This window comes from Cervus elaphus, chromosome 9 (genome assembly GCF_910594005.1).
Source record: "Cervus elaphus chromosome 9, mCerEla1.1, whole genome shotgun sequence".
NCBI classification, from domain to species: domain Eukaryota; kingdom Metazoa; phylum Chordata; class Mammalia; order Artiodactyla; family Cervidae; genus Cervus; species Cervus elaphus.
The window spans coordinates 46,104,825-46,130,125 of record NC_057823.1 but is presented as its reverse complement, the minus strand read 5'-3'; the positions used below and the strand labels follow the sequence as shown (position 1 = coordinate 46,130,125).

At 36.9% G+C, this 25,301-nt stretch overlaps 1 protein-coding gene across 3 annotated transcripts in view; it reads left to right on the top strand.

Moving 5' to 3' along the window:
• The first annotated feature begins 364 nt into the window (after nt 1–364).
• The window catches only part of AFF4 (AF4/FMR2 family member 4), a 79,524-nt gene continuing 54,587 nt past the window's right edge, over nt 365–25,301 (top strand). For 2 of the 3 annotated variants that reach the window (XM_043912762.1, XM_043912761.1), the window contains exon 1: nt 374–760. The gene's annotated coding sequence lies outside the window, so the exon portion shown is untranslated. Of the gene's footprint in view, nt 761–25,301 lie in introns of all 3 variants that reach the window. The other variant, XM_043912760.1, reaches the window with a different exon arrangement.

Genomic DNA, 25,301 nt, shown 5'->3' with positions numbered 1-25,301 from the left:
GTCTGGGGGCTTCAGCCACACCCTTAGCAGGGGCTGACAGACTGCTCTCCAGAGCCCCAGAACCGGTAGATCCGGCTCGGCCCGGCCCCGCCCTTCCGAACCTCACTAGCGGCTAGGCGCCGGGGTGTGCAGGCCCGGCCCTGCCCAGCCCGCCCTGTCAGACGCTGCTGCCGGGCTCGGGACTCTGGCCTAGGCCACCTGAGCTAGTACCCGGCTTGCCCCGGGTCCTCGGATCCGACGGCAGCGCACGTCACTACCGTCAGCGTCACCCCCCGACACAGCAGGCCCCTTAGCCCTCCGTTTTTGTGCTGGGGAGGGGCGCGGCGTCGCCACGTGACGCTCTCGTCCCCGCCCGGCCCTGGTCACATGGGTGGCGCGGCCGCTGCGTCAGTCACAGTCCTGGCTGCGGTAGTCGAGCCGCCGTCGCCAGCGGACGGGGCGGGGGAGCCCGGTGCCAGGTCCTCGTCAGCCCGCCCCTGTCGCCTCAGCCGGCCGTCGGGGTCTGGGCCCGACAGTCATGGAGCGGGGCGGGACCTCCGCCTGTGGTGTGTGAGGTACGTCGCCGCCGCCTGTGCTTTTCGAGACCTCTCGAACCCCCGCCGCCGCAGCCGCCGCCGCCGCCGCCCGGAGCTCCTCGCCCTTGGCAGCCTGTCGCCGCCCCCCCGGCGGGCTCGAATGCGCGTCCCGTGAAGGTGCAGGCTGGGCGCCGCCTCTGCCGCAACCGGGAAATGGTTCGGGCCTAGCGGAGCCGGGACTGGAGGTGAGAACAGCCGACGGACTGACTGAGGGCCGGGCCGGCCGCGGGGAGGGAGTGGGGGAGGGGAGAACAGGGTTCGCCTCGGGGCTCGGAGAGACCTTCCAGGTTAGGGCTGCTCGATCCGGCTTCTTCCCTCGTCTTGGCCTTCCACCCCCGACACTCAGAAAAAAAAAAAAAAAGGAAGAAAGAAAAGAAATTAATTAAAAAGGCTAACCCAATCCTAACAAAAATTCCCAGAAATCCATCTTTTCACCGTTTCTCCTTTCGTCCCTTAATCCGTTCCTTCCCTCAGAAATTCATCATCGACTGATCTGTTACTTTTTAATACCTTCCTCAATTTCAAGTTATTTCTAGTTAAAAGAGAGAATAGGCCTAGGTTCTGGCTATCATTACCCAACTAGTTCTCGCTTTCCTTCTCGCGATCCTGCGCACGTCCTCCACCTCCTCCTCCTCCCCCGTCCCCCCCCCCCCCCCCCCCCCGCAAAAAAGGAAAAAAAAAAAAAGGAAAATTTCCGCCTTCGACTGGCGAAGGGGATTGACTAAAAATGGGAATATGGGGGTGTAATACCTAAATACCCCCCATAACTTCTGAACCGCTCTGCTAGCTAGTTACCCAGATAGCTTGTATTTGGGTGTTGATGTGTAGGCCTTTCCTCCAGCTGCCTGTGCCCGGGGTTCATCTCGTAATTGACGTCAGGGCTTTGTTCCTTCCACTTTGCTGTTCCTTCCACTCTTTGAGGATGGATCATGGGATATAGGAGTTTGAGGATTATCCGTATTGTCTTTTCTTTCACAAACGATATCATTTATAGGAAGTTGAAGATACAGATGTGAAATGCTTGCGTATAGAGTTTAACCTAAGACGAAGAGTTCGATTTAGGGTTCTCAGACACTTGCAATTCAGAATTGTGCGATTTTTCTGCTGACCTGTTGGAGGTTTTAAACTAAGGCCAGTCTCTTTTCCAGTTACCAGTACTTTTCCTTACGGAATTTAGACTATAGTTGTTTGTGAATAGGATGTTTGTAAATGTGGCGTTTAAAATGTGTCTTGTGTTTGAGGGCTCAGATGTTAAAAGCACAGAGCTTTGTTTCCATATTGATTCTGCAAAGCTTTGTAAAGTGCTCCTTTTATTTAACTGTCCTTTAACTTACTAAAATTGAAATACTTATGAGAACTTTCTTGATTTTGTGTTTAATAAAGAGCCTCTGTGGCCTGTGAATCTTGCCTAGAATCATCTTTGGTCTTATGTTCCTAAAGACGTGTTGGCAAGTGGCCATCTGGTTTTTAACAAAGCTGGCTTCTTTAAATTGCTCAGATTTATTTTACTTTTTCATCACTGCCTCTTTCAGTCTCCAAACACAAAAAAAATCTTGTTATTTTAAATTCTCTTTGAGCCTTAACTTACCTGAAGCAATTAAAAAATTGTGTGTGTGTGTATGTTTTTAACACCAGCAGTTTCATTCAGTTTATGATGGCTTGCAGGCTCACGACTTTGGTTTTTGTTAGCTCTGCAGGAACAGTAGCCAGATTTTGCTTTAAATAAAATTCTGTGTCAGGTGGGGACAAGATAGGATGTTTGTGAATGACCAAACCTTTACCGTTTGATTTAAAAAAGAGCTTAGCTGTATTCGTTGGGAAATAGTCTACCATTTTGAGGTGTAAAGGTGATTCTACAGTGCTCTGAAACTGTGTAATTAAGAATTCTTAAAGATAGCATATTTTCATTCAGATTCATTTTCTGCTTGTCAGATGATATACATTCCCTTCTCTGTGCCCTTAAGATGTTGTACCTCTTTGTGACAGTTGATGTATTCTGCTTTTTATTGTAATTTTTTTATAGGTCTGTCGTGTCTTTAGAGCAAGGACTATATATCTTTGTGTCCTCCCCAATATTTTATGCAGTTATTAGGTTGAATTTGAATGGGATATCCAACCCAAGATTTCACAAAAAGGTACTTCTAAAAAATCATATGAGCAAGTGACCAGTATTTGAAGGGGAAAAAGTAACTATCAGCTACAAAAGATGACAGAAGGTGAAGACTTCTAAAATTATGTATCTTTTGTTTTTAAGGGTTAAGGTAAATGTCATAGTTTTTATGCATACCTGAGAGGAACAAAGAAAACAGGTGTTTCTTTTGTGACCATCTACTGGTTTAGAATGGAGTCCAGAATGTATGAGGCTTTCTCTTCAAATTTTTTTTCATAAAAATCAAAGAGGTATTCTTAAGTATCAAATGAAGGTACACCTGGACAGTGACCCAGAAGTGAAGTGTGTGTTATAAAAATAGATGACTTAGATTTTATTAGATTTTATTAGTTTTTTAAATTTATTTTTTATTGAAGTATGTTGTGTTAATTTCTACTGTATAGCAGCGCCTCAATTATACACATATATACATTATCTTTTTATATTCTTTTACATTTGGGTTTACCCCAGGATACTGAATATAGTTCTTTGTGCTGTACAGTAGGATAAACATTCTGTAATAGTTTGCATCTACTAACCCTAAACTCCCAGTCTATCCCCTACCCTAGTTGCCCCCTCCCCAACCACAAGTCTGTTCTCTATGTCTTTTGAGTCTGTTTCTGTTTTGTAGATAGGTTCATTTGTGCCATAATTTAGATTCCACATATGTGGTATCATGTGTTATTTGCCTTTCTCTTTCTGACTTCACCTAGAATGATAATCTCTAGTTGCTTCCCAAGTTGCTGCAAATGGCATTATTTTGTTCTTTTTTATGACCGAATAGTATTCCATTGTATATATATGCACCACATTTTCTTTATCCATTCATCTGTCAATGAACATTTAGGTTGTTTCCATGTCTTGGCTATTGTAAATAGTGTTGCAATGAACATAAGATGCGTGTATTGGCCAGGAGTGTGGTTGTTGGATCATGTGGTAGATTTTATTTTTTATTTCAGCTTTATTCTACAGATATCTTACTATAAAAACTTTTCTGTATAATATAAAGGTTTTTCAACTTTTTAACCCCCCCAGTCTTCATTATGCTTTTCCCACTTCCTTTTTTATTCCCTCTAAGTTGGAACAATTATATTTGATCTCTGGTATGGTGTTTGCCAGTCTCAGTTATTATGAAATAATGTATAGTCAGTAACTAAAAACCGCTTAAAGCTAACTTGACTTGTTACCTTGCTACCTTTCCCTTTGGTTTAAGAAAAGCACTCCTACACTTGTGGTTAACTCCTCACACCCAGAAATTGACTATATAAATAGATTGTTCTGGATAAAGCCAGTATGGTTTGGCTACCCAGATACTGTCGTGATCTGTCCTGGAACTGGGCTTCCTCAACTTCTTTGACTTTTTCTTTTTGTCATCGTTAGGGTGGGGACAATTTTATGGAAAGGTGAGTACAGTCAGTGCTCTTCATAGATAGGTCTTCCCACCTCTTTCCAGTTGCTATCATTTCTTCTATCTGGAATATCACTTTTCCTCTTTTATTCCTACCTCTTTACATTTCACAATCTTTTAAGGCACAATGCAAATACCATTACCTTAAGTTTTGCTTGACTCCACCCTACCCTAATTGTGCCCTATCTCCTTTGAGTCCTTGTATCACTTTGTATTTCTCTGAATAATTATGTGTTACACATTAACTATGGAACTGTAGCATGTTGGAAGACTTCAAGCATAGTCAGGGAAGACTCACTAGTAGAATAAAGACTGTTATACTATATTATTGTGTAGCTCTAAGAATTTAAGCAATAATCCAATTTAAGATTTTACTTAAAAAATGACTATTGATTCGTTAATGTCATCACATATTGTAATCATTGTTCAAATTTCCCTTATTGGAGTTTTTATTTTATTTTATTTTATTTTTTTTTGGGTTTTTTTTGGAGTTTTTATTTTAAACAGTTTGTCTGAATTAGGATCCAAATAAGATTCATACATTATATTGGATTGATGTATGTCTCAACCCTCTTTTCGTTTTTCCTCTATGGGTTCTTTACTGTCTTTTTGTTTTTTATTCCTATGCAGTTGGTTTGTTAAAGAAACCAAGCCTTTGCCCATGAGATTTCGCACAGTCTGGATTTTGCTGATTACATCCCTGTGGTTTCATGTAATATGTTCCTCTGTCCACTGTTTTTCCTGTAAATTGGTAGTTACATCTAGAAGCTTGATCCAGTTCAGACATGAGTTTTCTTTTTAATGCGAAGAATACTTCGTAGGTAGAGTTGTGTACTTCCCATGTATTCTTGAACTCTCAGCCTGGCTTCTCATCCTAGCGTGCCAGTAAAATTGCTCTTACCAAGGCCACCTGTAACTTCTGCATTGTCAAATTGTATAGTTATTGCTTAGTCATTTACCTCTTTCTATACTTGATATTGTTACCCATTGTCTCCTTGATAACTGTTTTGTTACTTGACTTTTATGACTCTGTCCCTTTCCTGCCTTTCTTAGTACTAGCTGCCTCTTTGCAGACGCTTAATTCTCTGCTAATCATATTGATAGTTATGAATTTTCACTTTGACCTGTTTTCACTCTTCTGGGTGATTTCATCCATTTTTATTGCTGTAGCTACCATCTTTAAGTGTTTTAATCTCACCAGAACTCTTGAATCCAACTGACTGTTCCTCTTTAGATTGTCCAATAGGTACCTTGTTTTAGTCAGGAAAGTAAGACATTCCTAACTTAAGCAAAAAGAAGAATTTATTGGAATTCCCATGAATTCTCAGGAAGGTAATCAAGCCATAGGAGGACAGCTAGAAGTCAGGAAGAATTAGATCCAGAGGCTCCATGTGAGGTCAGGAGTATCCTATATATCTCACAAGATACTCTTTTTTTTTTCTACAAGATGCTATTTGTGTGTTGAGTTAGTTCTCTTTTGCTGCAGATCAACTTTATTATCTTTTGAATTTTAAATCTTGTATCTTCTGCCGTCAGAGAGGCTGACCTGATTGTTAGTCTCAGATCTCAGTAAAGGGACTCACTGGGTTATATGTCCGCCTCTGGACCCCCAGCTTTGGCTACGGGGTTGCCTCCTGCAGAGAAGAGGAGTAAAGGACATGCTACAGTTGTCCAGTTCATTCATTCCATGGCTATTTAGTACACACAGAGTCCTACTTTTCTTATGTATATTTAATATTTTGTTTAACATAATATCACTATATATACCAGCAAACACTCTCATCTCTGCTATGGAAATAAGCCAAATCGTTTCTCCTTACCGCATCCAGAGGTCATTGTTCTCTGAGTCCAGATTCTAAAGGTGATACTCTTTGTTAATCAGACCTAGATAGGCTTTGTCACAGGTCTGAAAATTGTGGACTAAATACTAAATTTAAGCATTCTTAACATAATTGATATACAGTGATAAGGGGAAAAAAACCTGAAACTCTTAGGAGGGGAAGGGAAAGGAAGGTACCATTGTTCCAAAATTTACGCCATGTCTTGCTGGACAGGTACAGTATAAGGTGAATGATAGAACCAGAAAATTACATGGGCCTTCATTTGTTGACTTTTTCCTTGCAAATGGAGTGAGTTCTTTGATGAGCCAAATGAAGATTTTCAGTTCTGTCTACTAGAAAGATTTTCCTTTTCTGTTGTTTTGGTTGAAGTTTATACTTAGAAGGCATTTGAAAGACTTTTAGGAGAGGGCAGTTCTGTTGCCTTAGCACGGGGATTGACACGTTATGGTTGGTAGGTCCAGTGCTGCCTGCTTTTGTATGGTCTGAGAGCCAAGAGTGGTTTTTACATTTTTTAAATGCTGAGAAAAAAAATCAAAAGAAGAATATTTTGTGGTATATGGGGAATTATAGGAAGCTCAGAATTCAGTGTCCATGAATAAAGTTTTACCGGAGCACAGACAGCACACCCACTTGTTCGTGTATTGTATGTAAGTGCTTTTGCTACTATGGTGGCAGAGTTGAGTAGTCCTAACTTTATGCCTGTAAAGCCAAAAATATTTACTTTAAAAAAGTTTGTCAACTTCTGCCTTAGCAGATCAAATGGCCCTTAGTGGATATTTTAGTCTGAGGATTGTGTTAGGATTGAGCAGTTAGTTACAAGGTCCTGTTTACTGTAATGACCGTTAGGGTATTTTTTGTTTGATTGTATATATATGTATCTATTTGTATGTATGTATATGTGCAGATATATGTATATGTGCATATACGTGTGTGTGTGTTTATACACACACACTTAAATATATAGATAGGTAATTAAATAAAACAGGTGGGGTCTGCACATTGGCCTAGCTTTAGTTAAAAATTCAAACTTTACCTGTCAACTGCACCCTGAAGGTAAGATCATACGCTAGCTTATGTTGTAACATGGTTGCTCTTAGTACATTTTCGTGAATGGGGGAGAGAATTTTGAGAACAACTGGGTGTGAGTGAGCTTCTAGGACTAGAAGCTGATCAGATAGTCCCTGTAAGTATTAATTATGTTGAATTTAACTATTCTACTACTTCTCAACCCCCTCACTCCTAAGTTCTGTTTTCCTTGCCTTAGAGATTATACCTCTATCATTGTTTTTTCTAGAAACCTGCAGGTTGTCCTTGATTCCTCTGTTTTACTTCTCACATCTGTCTGTCCCCAAGATTCTACCTCCATAAAATCTTTGAATCCAAACCCTTTATCTACATATCAACACTCCTACCATTACTGTCTTCATCTAGACTTTCATTTTTTACCTGGGTTATTGCAATAGTCTTCTCATTTGTTACCTTGTAATCTACTTCATCCTGTACCAGAGTGATTATTTTTTTTTCCCTCAAATTGCAAATTCACTTCTCCTTGAACTCCTTAGTAGTGTGGCATTTTCTGTAGTATTCTAACTGGGGATTCTTGTACATTAGTGAATTTTATGTTAACTTCTAAAGGACTGATTTATAGCCAAGTAATCACTTGGGAGTTTAGATTTTATTTATTAAATTTTGTTTATTAACGTGTTTGTGCCAAGTTATAAAGCATTATAACTAATGCTTTAAAGCATCATTATACTAATGATGCTCAGGCAGGGCAAGACGGTGAGTTAAATTGGATCATGTATATGTTAATATAAACCTGGGCTGGTAGTTAGTATTATATTTTCACTGTGAGGTGTATCTGGTAGATCCTATCTTGTAATTAATCAATATGAAACAGTTTGTTTGCAGTATGAGTGTTTTATTCAAACTTCAGCAGTCGTTATTCTAGATACACATTTAACATAGTTTTCATTAAGGTGCATGCATGCTCAGTCCTGTCTGATTCTTTGTGACCCCATGGACTATAGCCCACCAGGCTCCTCTGTACATGGGATTATCCCTTCAAGAATGCTAGACTGGATTGCCGTGAAGGTACTAAACCACAAATGAACAAGAAAGATTACCAGAGTTAACAAGTAAGGCCTCTTTAAAATTGACATTTAAGGACTACTAGCTGGTATGGTAGTTATGTATATGGTTGTATTTGCCTAAATTAGCAAATAAACAGTTAAAGTTATTAAGTCTAATTAGTATGACATATTTATAAGCATTTTCTACACTATGTTCTTGTAGTCAAATTACAGAAATGGTTTAAAACTGTAGAAAACTGTGGGAATTCCCTGGTTGTCCAGTGGTTAGAACTCTGTGCTCTCATTGATGAGAGCCTGAGTTCAATCCCTGGTCATGAAACTAAAATTCCACAAGCTCTGTGTTGCAACCAAAAAAAAAAAAAACAAAAAACTATCTACCTGTGTATCTATATCTATCTATCTGTCTACTGTTGTTTAGTTGCTATGTCGTGTCCAACTCTTCTGCAACTCCATGGACTATAGCCTACAATGCTCCACTGTCCATGAGATTTCCCAGGCAAGCATATTGGAGTGGGTTGCCATTTCCTTCTCCATCTATCTGTCTATATATCTATATGTCTATATATATATCTGTCCAACCACTGGACCACCAGGGAAGTCCCACATTAGTGTTATTTAAAGTTGTTTTAGTGTTACAGTTCCATAGAGCTGTAAACAAAATCAGTTCATACCTAATTTTATATTCATACCAAATTCTTAGTATTATAATTTTTAAAAGGTCTGAGAGATCTCAAGATCTGAGAGATATAATTTTCTCTGAAAAGATTTCTTTATGTCTTTCAGATTTCAGAAACAAACCCACAGGTCTAGTCTGATCCCATGTATTTCTCCAGTCTTATCTTTCATTTTCACTCCCCCAACCCTGTTATCCAACTACTCTTGATCCTATCTCTCTCTTCCTTGGGTGTATGCTGTGTTCACCCTCAGGGCTGTTCCACAAGATGTTCTTTCTGCTCAAAACTAACCTTTCTCCCTCCCTCTTCTTTCTTCCCTTCCCTTCTACTGCCCTCATACCACCTTTCTGTAGTTAATATAGCTGCAACCAAATCTTAGGAAATGATGGCTAACTTTTGTTTTTATATCCTTAGCCTTAGTGCAGTGTCTGATACAATGTGTGCCCTAGTTAACTACAATGTTAATGTACCTTATTTATAGTATTGGTTTATACCGAAGAGACATTTTAAAATCTGAGTTATAAAGCCTTCAGAATTCCTTCTGAATTCTGTTTAAATATGTTACAAGTCTGAATTAGAAAATATTTTGAAAGTACATTTACTCATCCCTTTATAAATTGATTTTTCAAAGTAAATATTCTCTGTGCCATAATAAATAATTTATAATTTGTTAGTTTATATTCCAGTGATTTAAGAGAAATAACCTTAAATGACCTTAGCTACCTTTAAAAGTAGTATTCTTATTTACATTTTTAAACAATTTATTTGATTGCACCAGGTCTTAGTTGCAGCATGTGGGCTTAGTTGTGGCATGCAGGATCTAGTTCGCTGACCAGGGATGAAACAGAGGCCCCTTGCTTTGGGAGCTCAGAGTCTTAACCCCTAGACCACAAGTGAAGTCTCCTTATTTGCATCTTAATAGAACCTTATTAACAAGAATTTAGGGTAATTAGGGTAGGGGCTGATGTAAGTTCACAAGTCTTGAGTATATACCTTCATTCAGTATGTTAGCATTTTTTCTCTCACTTTTTTTTTTTTTTTTAAGTATTCTAAGGCACTAAATGGGCTTCCCAGGTGCCCCTGGTAGTATAGAACCCGCCTGCCAATGCAGGAGACGTAAGAGACGCAGGTTCAATTCCTGGGTCCAGAAAATCCCCTGGAGGAGGGCATGGCAACCCACTTCAGTATTCTTGCTTGGAGAATCCCCACAGACAGAGGAGTGTGGTGGGCTACAGTCCATGAGGTCGCAAAGAGTCGGACATGAGTGAGGCAACAGCATGCAGGCAAAGCACTAAAATATATTTCAGGAAATTCAGATACTTTTTTACCACTTGTCTTCCAAATAAGCAAGTGAAGATGAAATTGATTAGAAAGAATTCCTTTTTAGTGTTAACTCTAAAGAACCTTTGCTATGTAATGCTTTTTAACTTTTGCTGAATTTACTATATGCATTTTTAAGTAATAAAAACTTTTATTTAGCCTTTTGGACCTGTGTTATTTTCTCTTGGCTTCCTCAGGTCCTATAAATGAAAGCAGTCTTGCAGTACTTTTTGAGCCGATCATTTCTTTCTGAGTGTTGTTACTGAAACACTCAGTTTTCATACCATCTCAGTTTGCCAAGTATGATGCTGAGATTTTATAGTCTAGCACTTATATTTGGTGAACATTTGAGAGTACAGGGTTTAAGTAAAAATAGAAATTAATCATTTCTATGCTTGTGTTTTTTTTCTTTTGCATATGTTGTTTTTTCTTTTAGAGAAATTGCTTTAAAAACAGCAATTCGTTTAGTATCAATAGTAGTGATTTATTGGGTTTATAATGTATTGAATGTGGGAAAAAGAAAACCTACTGTCTTATTGTTGTGAAATGTAAGCAGGTCTTAAGAAACGGCAGACTGTGGCTAAAAAAAATGGGAGACGTATCTGAAACACAACTTTTAGTGAGTACTCTAACTGCCTGTTTGACTCTTGAGGCTATAAGACGTTAGTGTTACCTTCATAAAATTCATCAAGTGTTTTGAGTATGTATCTGTTGTATGCCAGCCATTACATTAAGTGCTGGAGAGGAGAGAGGGGAAGTTGAATGACACCGTTAGTTCTCTCTCTAGAGGCTTATAATACGGAGATGAGTCGAGAAAGCAGGTAAAAGAATAACAGTAATGTGAGGCAAGTGTTAGTGCCAAATGAAATAGGAAGAAGTGCTTCTTCTGAAAGTAAATGAGTTTAGTTCCCAGAGGATTCTTAGAGACCTTCTTGGAGGCAGGGTGCTATGTGATAAACTTTCAAATGGATATATTTGGAAATGGAGAGAAGGAAGGACATTATATGTAGAGGGACTAGTTTGAGCAAAGACCTGGATCTGAATATGTGTAGGTTATTTTTGGGCTTAGGTAAATACTGAAGTCTTTATAAAAGTAGATAGGAATTAAACTTTGGACAGCTTTGCAACCTGAGATAAGATTGTTAGATTTCCACAGAGAGGAGAGTTATTAATGACTTTTAAGCAGAAAATGTCTTAATTAGATCTGTTTTATAAAGTTGTAAAGATAATTATTAGTTCAGACATTACATAAGTTTCCAATAAGATACCTTTGCAGGTTTTAGATATTTGTATGCTTTCAAAGTAAGAAACTGAGTCAAAAGGTTTTCTTTATAAAGAGATTTCTAAAATTTGACTTAACTATTCTTTCCACCCATTTATTTATCTTTAAATAAAGATAAAGGTGGACTTCTCAGTTTGATTTGTTCATATGCTTTTAGAGTGATAGTACAGTTTTTTGAGATAAATTTAAACGAATTAAGTTTGGTTTAAACATTTCTCAAGTGTTAATAAATGCCCAAGAAGTACAATTTTATTTTGCTATTTTTCTAAAACAGCTTCAGGGCATGTAACCATGCAGGATTACTTACTAAGGGAAGCAGGAGCATTTAGTTTTAGTACTGAGAGAAACATTATCTGGAGAGAGGCAGCTGGCTACAAGTAATATGAATACTCATATTCTAATGCTTGCACTTAAGTTTGAGCATACTTGTGTATGCAATAAGCATTTCTGCTCTTCAATTAAGGTTTTAAATTGTCTAATATTTTAAAAAGAGCAACTCAGTTTATCAGTAATCAGTTTGGCAAATAGTGTTTCAAATTGGATACTGCTTAATAACATGATAAACCTTGATTGTGATACTGTTTGATTTCTAAGGTGAGGAAGTAAAGTTTTGCTTTCTTAAAAGAAGCTTCACAGAGAGGAGATGAATTGAGTTATTAAAGTATCAGAGTTGTATGTATAGCTTAACACATTAGTAAAGAAATACATTTCAGTTCTTGTCAATCTGAAATCATTAAATGCAAATGTTAAGAGTCCACTAAGTTAAAATGTGTTGCAGAATAGTGTCTGATTTTAGTGTGACATAAAGTACTAATTGTTCCAATTTTGAAATACTAGTATTTTTAAAAATTATTTTTTTGGCTGCATCAGGCGTGTCTTAGCTGTGGCACCCTGGGTCTTCTCTGCATCATGTAGGATCTTTTGTTACGGTGCACAAACTCTGTGGCGGATGGACTCCGTAGTTGCGGTGCTCTGTCCTAGTTGCTCCAAGGCATGTGGGATCTTCGTTATCTGACCAGGGATTGAACTTGCATCCACTACACAGCATGGTGGATTCTTAACCACTGGACCACCAGGAAAGTCCCAAAATAATAGTATTTTGTGGTATTAGGTAAAGGATATCATGATCTCAAGATATTATCTCCTAATAAATGAGATAATCCCTCCTTTTTCATCAGGTTGTGAAGTTCATTAGCTTACTTATTTGTCTGCTAAGTTATGTTCAGGTATGCGAAGCTGAAAAACACATACACAGATTATTGTCTAGTGGAAGAGGAAACACTAATGAACATCAAAGTAAGTTTATACTTAATTGTGATCGGGTACTCTGAAGAATTGTCTGCATGAATTTCCTTAAGCTGGAAGGAGTATCACAAGTTCTAGAAACCCGAAAATAGCCCTTGGTGGGAGCTGGGAGGGGAGGGTGTCAGGATATAAAATGAATCTGATGAGATAGATAGGCAGGAGTCTCCTGATGAGAAAGTCAAGTCCTGGCTTTTCAGGCCAATGTTAAGTACCTTAAAGTTTATCCTACAGGTGGAAAGCTTACTAAAAGTTTTTAATCAGGGTTTGAGTGACATAATCTGGTTTGTGTTTTAAAAAGAACACTTTGACTGCTGTATGAAATACGGATTAGAGAGAGAAGAGGAAAACTAGGAGTCCCAATTAGAAGGCTCTAGCATTTGCCCAAGTCAGAGATAAAATGATGGCTTGTTTGAACAGTGGCAGTAGAGAAGGAAATGAACTGATAAATACAAGGTATATTTTGGAGGCTGTGATTATGGATTGGATGTGGAGAGAGGTTGAAGGGAGGATTCAGCAAGAGCAGTTTGTTGGTAGAATGAGGATCACTGGAGCAGGAGTTGTTGAAGTTAAGGGAAAAGAGATCAAGAAATCAGTTTTGAATGTACTGAGATTGTATTCCTCAGACAAAGGACATGATCAAACAGGTCCCTGAATTTGTGGTTCTCTATCTCAGAAGAGAAGGTGTGATGGGGAGCTTATCTTGGTATTTGTAGTGTAGGCATATTGTTGGTATTTTAAGCCATGAGAATGTAGGGAAAGAATGTAAACTTAATCAGAGACTGAATAAGACCCACAACTGAGTGCATAGGAGCACCAATTTTTAAGAGGTCTGGTAGATAGAATGGGAAGAACCTGATACTAGGAAAACCGGGAGGTTATAGAGGCCAGAAGTATGTAAAGGAGCCATTAGTGGCTGAATATGTTGAATGGTAGGTCAACTAAAATGATAGAGTGTCTGTTGAATTTAGCAACTTGCAAATGAGTATGATCTTGGCAAAGGAGTGGAATGTGGGAAGCTGGAAACAGAATGTTGCAAGGTTGGAAACAGAATGTGGAATAGTGATTGGATACATTTTGGAAAGCAGTTTGTGTGTATCAGTTAAAATAGGAGATGCTCATTCCATGAAACCTAGCAATTCCACTTGTAGGTATCTGTTCCAGAAAAACTCAGTCATTGGTACAAAGAGAAATGTATTAAAATGATCATTACAGCATTGTTTGTAATGGCAGAAAAAAAAGGAAACAAATATCTATCATCTGGAGAGTGGATAACACAGTAGTGGAAATAAATGAACTACAGCCACGTGTGTCAGGATGGATTAACTTCAACATAATGTTGAAAATTTAAAAGGCTCAGAGTCTTTACAGCATGTACCATTTTTAAAGGTTGAAAAATATGCATAACAGTTCAATGTCTTATTTAGGGATTCACGGGCTTCCCTGGTGGCTCAGAGGGTAAAGCGTCTGCCTACAATGCAGGAGACCTGGGTTCGAATCCCTGGGTCGGGAAGATCCCCTGGAGAAGGAAATGGCAACCCACTCCAGTACTCTTGCCTGGAAAATCCAGTGGACTGAGAAGCCTGGTAGGCTACAGTCCATGGGGTTGCAAAGAGTCGGACACAACTGAACAACTTCATTTCACTTCACATGCATAGTCATAGATGGAGAAACAGTGGAAATAGTGGCTGACTTTATTTTTCTGGCTCCAAAATCACTGCAGATGGTGATTGTAGCCATGAAATTAAAAGACTTACTTACTTGGAAGGAAAGTTATGACCAACCTAGACAGCATATTAAAAAGCAGAGACATTACTTTGCCAACAAAGGTCCGTCTAGTTGAGGCTATGGTTTTTCCAGTGGTCATGTATGGATGTGAGAGTTGAACTATAAAGAAAGCTGAGTGCAGAAGAATTGATGCTTTTGAACTGTGGTGTTGGAGAAGACTCTTGAAAGTCCCTTGGACTGCAAGGAGATCCAACCAGTCCATCCTAAAGGAGATCAGTCCTGGGTGTTCATTGGAAGGAATGATGTTGAAGCTGAAACTCCAATATTTTGGCCACCTGATGTGAAGAGCTGACTCATTGGGAAAGACCCTGATGCTGGGAAAGATTGAGGGCAGGAGAAGAAGGGGACGACAGAGGATGAGATGGTTGGATGGCATCACCGACTCAATGGACATGGATTTGGGTAAACTCCGGGAGTTGGTGATGGAGAGGGAGTCCTGGCGTGCTGCGGTTCATGGGGTCGCAAAGAGTCGGACATGACTGAGCGACTGAACTGAACATATATAGTAAAAATATAAAGAAATTTATGAGAAAACGATTAACACCAAAATCAGAATAGTGGCTGTCAAAGGAGCACAGGAGATGTGATCCAGGAGGGGTACACAGTAGCCTTCATTGGCAATGCTGTGTTTCCCTGGCAGCTCGATAACACAGATGTTCACTATATTGCTTCGAACACCTTTTGGGTAACTTTTGAATAAAACAAATGGTTGCAGAGAAAGTGGAGAATCACCAAAAAGTCCTGGCCATGGAAGAGAATAGAGGAGAGGTAGAATGGTCGCTTGAGAGATCTGTGGGACCAGGAAAGACTTTCTTTTTTTAAAGATAAATATGTTTGAATGATGATAGAGAAAGGATTAATTAAAGAGAGAAAAGTTGACCTTGCTGTAGAGAAGTCAGTTACTGATAAAAGTCTAGAAGAAAATAGCAAAATGGGCATAATTGTTTTTTGATAAATGCTTTTTCTTTTTTAGCCAGAGGAAAGAAGAAAATGGATGCAGTGCTGGTAGTTTGAAAGTTGATGGTTGATTGATGAGAAGATTTCTCTCTGATCTTTAATCTTTTTAATCTTTGTTCAGTAAGACAAGGTCATTTGTGGAATGGAAGTTAGGAGGAAGAGTCATAGAACTCCATGAAAATTCCTGTGAGGAATAGGAAAGAGCATTTGTCAGAGAAAGTAAAATTTCTGGGAAGCTTTGAGGGCCTAGTTGAAAATAATTTATGAAACTTTATTATGAGAAGTTAGATGATATGTAAAGATAGAATAAAGCAAAAATGGTATGGAATTGTCTTTGCTTCCATTTTTTTTTACTATGTTGTTTTTATTTTTTGGCCATGTGGCATGGCATGTGGGATCTTAGTTCCCCAGACAGGGATCAACCCCTCTTATCCTTCCCTCCCACATTGGAAGCACAGAGCCCTAACCACTGGAACACCGGAGAAGTCCCTTTACTAGTTAGTTTAAACCTGAAGGCTATAGAAGTCTCTTCAGATGAAAGGTCCTTTCATGCAAAATTCTATTTTGGTACCTGTTTTTTTTTTAATGTGTGCTGGGAAGATAAGCCCAGCTTAGTTTTTATTTTTAAATTGAAGGATAATTACTTTAGAGAATTCCGTTGTTTTCTGTCAACCATTAACATGAATCAGCCGTAGGTATACATTGTCCCCTCCTTCTTGAACCTCCCTTCCATCTCCCTCCCCATCCCAGGTACCTGATGTTTTGTTATTGTTGGCTTTGATCTCCAGTGTACAACCTGTTTCCCTTCCTTATAGGAAATGACCTCTTCAGACTCTCATTGGGTGGAGAAATCCTGTCAAATGAGGCAAGAGGAACTTATATACCAGTGAGGCTGTTTGCTTTAACATAAAGTTACGTTTAATCGCAGTTGTAATAAACTGGATTCTGAAATAATTGAAATCTTAGCTCAGTTCTCATTTTGACTTTTGAAGTGTAAATCATTTAATAATCAACACTAGTTAAAAAAAAACATTGCAACATTGCAGACACTAGTTCTGAACATTTGAAAAAGGCAAGTTAAAGGTCACATTTTACTCTTTCAACCATTTTTGAGGTTTTAAATTTTAAAAGGTTATAAAACTACATGTTTTTATTAAAAAATTATAGGTGATGAATTTCTGGTTCTCTGGGAATGCACCCTTTTTTAAACTATGAGTACTATATTTTTTTATTGTGGTTATATATATATAATGAAATTTATTTTAATCATTTTAAATGTACAGCTCAGTGGCATTATGTACATTTACAGTGCTGTGCATTTACTGTCCATTTTCAGAACTTTTTCAGCATCTTGAACAGAAGCTCCATACCCATTAAATGATAATTCCCTATTCCGTTATGCCCAGTGTCTTGCAACCACCATTCTGCTTTTTGTCAATTTGCCTTTTTTACATACCTCATGTAAGTGACTGGCTCATTTCACTTAGCTTTGATATCCTCAAGCTTCATTCATGTTGTAGCATGTGTCAGAATTTCTTTCCTTTTTAAGCTAAATTATATTTCTTTGTATGTGTATACCACATTTCGTTTGTCCATTCATCTGTTTATGAGCACTTGGGTTGCTTCCACCTCCTGACTTCTGTGGATAATGCTGCTATGAACATGGGGTGTACAAATACCTATTTTGAGTTCCTGCTTTCAGTTTTTTTGGCTGTATATGTAAGTGTATGATTGCTGGATCATATGGTAATTCTATGTTATATACTTTTTTTGAGTGAGCAACAAACTTTTCCACAGAAGCTGCACCATTTTACATTTTCACCAGCACTGCTCAGAGTTCTAATTTCTTCATATTCTTGCCAACATTTTTTAAACAAGATTTTAAAATGTTGATAATAGCCATCGTAATGGGTGTGATGTTGTATCTCTTAGTTTTGATTTCCATTTCCCTAAAGACTGATGATGTTAAGGATCACTTCATGTGTTTATTGGCCATTTGTATATTTTCTTTGGAGAAAAGCTTATTCAAGTCCTTTCCCTATTTTTTGATTGAGTTGTCTTGGCATTTTTGTGGAAAATCTGTTACAAATGTGAAGTATTAATATATTTCCAGACTGCTGGTTCTCTTTTGAGGTTTCTAGTAAATTTTGAAATTGGGAAGTATATGTCTTCCAACTTTCTTCTTTTGCAAGATTGTTTTGACTATTCTGGAACCTTTGAATTTCCATGTGAATTTTAGTATCATCTCATCAGTTTCTATAAAGAAGTCAGCTGGGATATTATGATAGGGACTCTGTAGAATCTGTGGATCAATTAAAGGAGTATTTTTATCTTAATAAATTCTCAAATCCATGAATAAGATTGTTCCCACATTCTTAGATCTTCTTTAATTTATTTCAATAATGTTTTGTAGTTTTCAGAGTTGGAATTTTGCTGTTTTGTTAATTTTTTTCTAAGTATTTGTGTGTGTGTGTGTGATACTGTAAATGTAATTGTTTTCTTAATTTCATTTTTGGTTTGTTTATTGTACTTTATAGAAGTAGAATTCATTTTTTTCTGTATATTGATCTTATGTCCTACAACTTTGTTGAGCTCATTTATTAGCTGTCACAGATTTTTAGTGGATTCTTTACAGTTTTCTACATATAATATCGTTATTCTACTTTTCCTTTCCAGTTCAGAGCCTTTTATTTCTGTTTCTTGCCTGTTTGACTTGACTAGAACCTCTATATAGTGTGGATTAGAAGTGGTGAAAGGACATCCTTGTCTTGTTCTTTTCTTGATCTTAAGGGGAAAGCATTCAGTCTCTCACTATTAAATATGATAGCTCCATTTTCCTTGTAGATATACCTTGTTAGCTTTAGGAAATTTACTTCTATTCCTAGTTTGTTGAGAGGTTTTGTCAAGAAGGGATGTTGCAACTTGTCAGATGCATTTTCTACATCCGTTGAGATGGTCATCTGGTTTTTGTCCTGTGTTCTATTGTTACGGTGTGTTAATTTAACTGATTTTTGGATGTTAAGCCAATCTTGCATTCCTCACTTGGTCATGGTATATAGTCCTTTGTAATTTTGCTGGATTTGGTTTGTTAATATTTTGTTGGGGACTTTTGTGTAAATATAAGGTTTGTATTGATCTGTAGATTTTTTTTTTTTTTTTTTTAGGTAAGAAATGGATTTACTCAGATTCAGAGAGAAGCACACTCCACAGAGTGTGAGCCATCTCAGAGGGCGGGCACAGCAGCCTGATCTGTAGTTTTTTTTCTTTGTCTGGTTTTCATAACAGAGTAATATTACCTTTACAAAATGAATTAGAAGGAGTTTCCTCCTTCCTTTTTTTGGGGAAGAGTTTGTGAAGGATTAATGTTAATTCTTTAAACGTTTGTTCGAATTTACCAATGAAGTCATTCAGTTCTGAGCTTTTATTTTTTTATTTTTTTAATTAATTTATTTATTTATTTTTAAAAATTTTTTTATTTTTTATTAGTTGGAGGCTGATTATTTCACAGCATTTCAGTGGGTTTTGTCATACATTGATATGAATGAGCTTTTATTTCTAAGAGTTTTTTTGACTGCTAATTCAGCCTCTTGTTATGGGTCTGTTCTGGCTTCCTGTTATTTCTTGACTTATGTGATCTGGTGTCTTTTCAGGAATTTTGTCCATTCCATTTAGATTACCTACTTTGTTTGCATACAGGTTTTCATTGTATTCTTTTGTAATCTTTTATTTCTATAAGGTTGGTAATATTGTCCCCTCTTAATTTTTGCTTTTAGTAATTTGAATTCTCTTTCTTTTTTTCTTGGTCATTGTTTACTAAGGGTTTTTCAACATTCTTGGTCTTTTTAAAGAACTAGTTTTTGATTTTGCTAATTTTCTCTATTTTTCTATTATGTATTTTATTTCCACGCTAATCTTCATTTATTTCCTCCCTTCTGGTTTCATTTGGTTTAGTTTACTTTTAATTTTTTTTCGTTTTTTGTTTATTTATTGTTTTAGTTTTTTAAGATTGGTTTAAAATCTTTCTCTTTGCTTAATATCAGTGTTTATAATTACACATTTTCCTTCAGCACAGCTTATAAGTTTTGGTATGGAGTTGTGGTTTTATTATTAATATCTCAGAGTTTCCTTTTTAGGACTTCTTCCTTCTTTGACCAACTGGTTATTTAGGATTATATTGTTTATAATTTCCATACATTTGTGAATTTCTCAGTTTTCTTCTGCTCTTGATTTCTGATTTCATCCCATCGTGATCCAATAACATACTTTGTATGATTTCAGTCCTTTCAGATTTATTTAGATTTGTTTTATGGCCTAATGTACAGTCTGTCACGGAGAATGTTCTGTGTACACTGGAGGAGAATGTGTATTCTGCTTTTGTTGAATGTTCTATACCTGTTAGACCTAGTTGAATTATTACAGTGTTGTTCAAGTCAGTGTATCAAAACCTGAGAGACTGTTAACATTTGTTCTACTCATATCCTTTATCTCTTGAATAACACCAGATTATTTTAATGTTGTGAGACCTCAGTTGTTTCTGATAGGGAAATGAGCAGTTGAAGCAGAAAGTTGGGATCCTCAATTCTTTAAAGGAACACACTGGTCTGAAACTTGTTAATAATGCCATAAAGATAAAGGAAGAGTTGACAAAGATTTCTTCATTCTCTTTTCAAAAACAGCTTTATCGAGGAATAATTTGCATTCCATAAACTCACTTGTTTTTAAGTGTACAATTCAGTGATTCTTAATCAGTTTATGAGTGTGCAGCTATTACCACAATTTAATTGCTGAACATTTCCATCACCCTAAAAAGATGTGTTGTGTCTGTTTACAGTCACTCTTTATTCTTTGTTTTACCCTTTATTCTGTTTTTTTAGAGGGAGGGAAAAGGGGGCTGCACACCAAGTGGCTTGTGGGATCTTAGTTCCCTGATCAGGGATCAAACGTGGGGCCTTGGCAGTGAGAGTGCCAAGTCCTAACCACTGGATTGTGTTACATACTCTGGACCATGTTAAATACCACTGGACTGTGTTAAATACTTGTATAGTGTTAAATATTCAAATACATTCAAATAGTTCCTTCATCTAATCCTTACCATCCAATTAGTATGGACGTTTTTTACAGGACAGAAGTGAGATTTGTATAGATTACTTACCTAAATCATATGTCTAATGTGTTATATAATCACAACTAAATATCAAGTATCCAGTTCCAATATAAAGGCAGTTTCACCTGGACATAGCTGTTAGTAGTGGATGGATAAGACTTAACAATAACTGCAATGAGTAGCAACTCTATTAAAGGGCTATTAAAGCCAGCCCTTTCCTTTGTTGAGTACCCCAGTCCCATGTAGTCCATAGTATAGTTCATTTTTAGTCTCTCGTTACAGGTAACTGAGAAGTAAAGATACAGATAGCACATAGTCTGTAGTAAAAATATTTAAAATTATTTATTTAGATTGATTATAGTTACTCCATTGAAATAAAGAATGGAAAACTCCAGAGAGGTTGAACAAATATAGATCAAGGTGAAAGTCAAAAAGACAGAAAGAAAGCAAGAGACTTGGAGAGAGTATTGACAAATTTCAAAAACTGCAGTGTGAGGTTTGCATTTTAGATAGAGGAGAGTGTAGGCCTGCCTGTAGAGTTAGGAAGTAGTCCTGAAGGAGGAGCCAGAAGACTTGAAGAGGTGGTCAGTAGAGTTAGGATGCAGTTTAGCGTAAGATTTCTAACCTCATATTTCTCAGCTAAGATGTAGCACAGATTGGAAAAGCAAATGGTTATGTAATCAAAAGGCTATCACTTTAATAGGAAAATGGACGAAAGATGTAAATAGGCAGTTCACAGAAGAAGAAATATGAATGGCCAAACAGCTCATGAAAAAGATGTGCAGTCTTAACTATCATAGAAATTGAGTAGAATGCAGCTATGAGCTTTCAAGATCAAGGACCATCTAGAAGTCATTCTTTATTTTTTCCCCTGGCTTCTCGAATAGTGCCTAGAAGTAGCAGACAGGTTCCTGTATTTGTTGAATAAATAAAACAAGTAACGTTGGAATAATTTTTTTTTTTAATTTCTTAGGTGATTCAGTTAAAAAAGACTCATAATGCCTGGATTGAAAATGGCATGGTTAAAGGACAGTGTCACACTCTATTAGTAGGCTGTCAATTAAAACAATCTTTTTGAAAAGCAGTTTAGTGGTATACATTAAAGTGGTATAGCATATATCCTTTGACTCAGCATTTTCACATGGAGAAATTTATCTGAAACGAAAATAGTGTGCACACACATGTACAATCATTATAATGTTTGTCATACAGAATTCCAGCTACAACCTCTTCAGGGGCTTTCTGGTTGAATGAATACTATGCAGGCAATAAAAGAATGAAAATTCATATATATTGTTATGAACTATGTTCATTACTTCTTAAATGAAATAAGAATTGTATGTGTGATAATTTTCACCTTTACTGTCTGTGACTCCTTGGAATATGATTTATTTCAGGGAAGTGAAACTATTGGTGACTTTACTTTCTACTTTATAGTGATCATACTAGAGTTTTGGGGCAAAGAGCGAGTGTTACTTGTGTAATTGTAAAAACAGACCCATCAAGGTTTATCTTTTTTGAAAAAGGAACCCTTTTACACTGTTTGTGAGAATGTAAGTTAGTGTAGCCACTATGGAGAACAGTATGGAGGTTCCTTAAAAACCTAAAATAAGAGTTACTGTATGATGTAGCAGTCCCACTCTTGAGCATATATCTGGAGAAAACTATGATTCAAAAAGATACATGCACCCCAGTGTTCATAGCAACACTATTTACAGTTGCCAAGACATGGAAGCAACCTGTGTCCACCAACAAATGAACGAATAAAGGTGATGTGGTATATATACACAATAGAGTATTACTTAGCCATAGAAAATAATGAAATAATGCCATTTGCAGCCGCATGGATGGACCTAGAGATTATCATACTAAGTAAGTCAGAGAAAGGCAGATGTCATATGATAGTACTTATATGTGGAATCTAAAAAAGATACAAAGAACTTATTTACAAAACATAAATAGATTTAAAGACATTGAAAACAAACTTACAGGTACTAGAGGGGAAAGAGGAGAGGGATAAATTAGGAGTTTGGGTTTAAAATATACGAACCACTGTACATAAAATAGATAACCAGCAAGGACCTACTATATAGCACAGGGAACTGTAGTCAGTATCTTGTAATGACCCATAATAGAAAGGAATCCAAATACATACATGTCTATAACTGAATCACTTTGCTGTATACCTGAAACTAAAACAATGTTGTAAACAACTATATTTTACTAAAAAATTTTTTTTTAAAATGTTTCTTTTTTGGAAAATACATACGTGGAAGACTATTCCCTATTTACATTTGCAGGAACAGCCAAAATATTTACTGAGGGGTAAGAAAGATGATTTAACTAAATAGGGAGACATCTTTCATATTATGCATGAAAACTGGATATTCAGATTTTCAGTTTTCTTGTGTTTAGCTTATGAGAATGGTGGTGGGCATGTTTTCCTATTAGTTGAGTTAGTTGTATTTCTGTATAATCAGCACTTAACAATTCTACTTCCAAGTTTAAGCTAAAGAAATAATGAGGCTGTCAGTCATATGGCATACATTGTGTTGCACCTACTTTTCCTTACATAACAACATTTATGGAAATTCCCCAGGTTAATTGGAAATTATCTACTTCATTTGTTTTAATAAATCATGGTTTATTTAACCATCTCTTTGTTCTTGGGCATTCGATTGTTTTAAATTGTTTTACCACTAAAAACAGTGCTGCAGTGAACATCTCTGTAGCCTATAGCCGTGCTTTTAATTCTGTGGAAGACAGTCCCACAAGTGAGGCTGCTGGGCTGAAAGGTTTGTCTTTATTCTGGCTGAGTTTGAAATGTATTCACCATTTTAATAACTGTTATTTTAGAAAAGTACATGGCTCTTAGTTGTTATTAAATAAAACATTTTATTATTGGATTGGGCTTTTTAAACTATTAAAATCCCACATGTTTGGGGATTTATTTCTTGCCTCTGTTTTACTGATCAATTTGTTCATTTCTTTACCATGCTATTTTGATAATGGTAATGGATTATAATAAGCTTTAATCTAGTATGGCAGGTTATTCTGTTCTCCCCCATACTAAGTATGTAATAGACACTTGTTGCATATTAAGTTAATAGTGCACTTAATAATATTAAATTTTGCTTTAGATAAATTTTGGATGTTGATTTCCTTTTATTGAACTGAAGCTTGGCCTGTGGATGTTGTCCCCTCTTTGCAAGTAATAAGTGTAATTTTTTTCTGAAATGTGATAAATCATGACACAGAGGAGTTGAGGAGAACCGGATAGCAGAGTGGATTTGGAGGTGCACCTTAGTCATGAGAGAAGTAGTGTAAGCCCTAGAGGAGAAATAGTTTGATGGTAGTCCCAAGGCTGAAAAATGCTGGAAAGCACCCATTGTGCTCTAATATTTTAATCACTGTTAACCTTTCATATTTTGTTTTTAAAATCTCAAACCTAAGAAAAGTATAATACAGATCTCTATACCCTTCCCCTAGATTAACATTTAGTTGCTGCTGCTGCTGCTACTCTTCCTTCTGCTCTTCCTTACCCTTTCCTTTACCTCTGTCTTTCCCTCCTTCCTTTATCCATCCCTCTCTCTCTTGTCTCTCCCCCCAACACCACATATAATACTTTCTATAGACATACTATCTATACATCCTAGGTATAGATTCCAATGGGCATTGAACCATTTGAGAGTTGGCAAACATAACATTTTGCCTGTGTGTTGTATATGTCCTAGGTAAGAATCAAGGATTTTCTCCTACATAATGAAATAGAGTTATCACAGTTGAGGGACTTAACATTGCTATGTTATCTGAAATGCCATCCATAAAGACAGAACTACCATATGATCCAGCAAACAAAAGAAAACAAAAACACTTGAGATATATGCACCCTTATGTTAGTTGTGGCATTATTTGCAATAGCCAGGATATGGAAGCAGCTGCAGTTCCATTGGTAGATGAATGGATAAAGAAGATGTGATATATAAATATGTTTAATGGAAAATTACTCAGCCATCACAAAGAATGAAATCTTTCCATTTGCAACAATATGGATGGACCTAGAAGGTATTATCTAAAAAGTTATTTAAGTCAGATAGAGAAAGACAAATACTACATATTTCATTTATATGGGGAATCTTAAAAAAAAAGAGCAAGCACAATAAAACAGAAACCGAGTTTTCCATACAGAGAACAAACAGATGGTTGCCAGAGGGGAGGGGTTGAGGTTGAAGGAAAGAAACAGGTGAGGATGATGACGAGGTACAAACTCCAGTTAGGAAGTAAATGAGTCAAGGATTTGAAATGTACAATGTGAGGAATATGGTCAGTAACTATACATTATGTTTGTATGGTGAGGTATCTTACTAGATTCATTGTGGTGATCAGTTTCAAATGTATAGAGGTTAAATCAGGTTGTATAACAGGAACTAACATAGTGTTGCAGATCAATTACACTTCAGAAACAAACTCAGAGGAGGCAGAGTTAAGATTTGTGGTTACCAGAGATGGGGGATAAGGGTCAGGGGAATTGGATGCAGGCAGTCAAAAGGCACAAACTTCCAGTTATAAGCATAAGTGCTAGGGAGGTGCTGGACAATACAATTTAATAAAATTAACAGTGCTGTATGTTTTACTTAAAAGTTGAGAGTAAATCATTGAGTTCTCATCAAAAATGATGTTTTTCTATTTCTTTAATTTTGCATCTGTATAAGATGATGAATGTTCACTAAACTTACTGTGATGATGACTTTATGATACATATCAAACCATTATGCTGTTAACTTTTCAAGTGCTGTGTATTATATCTC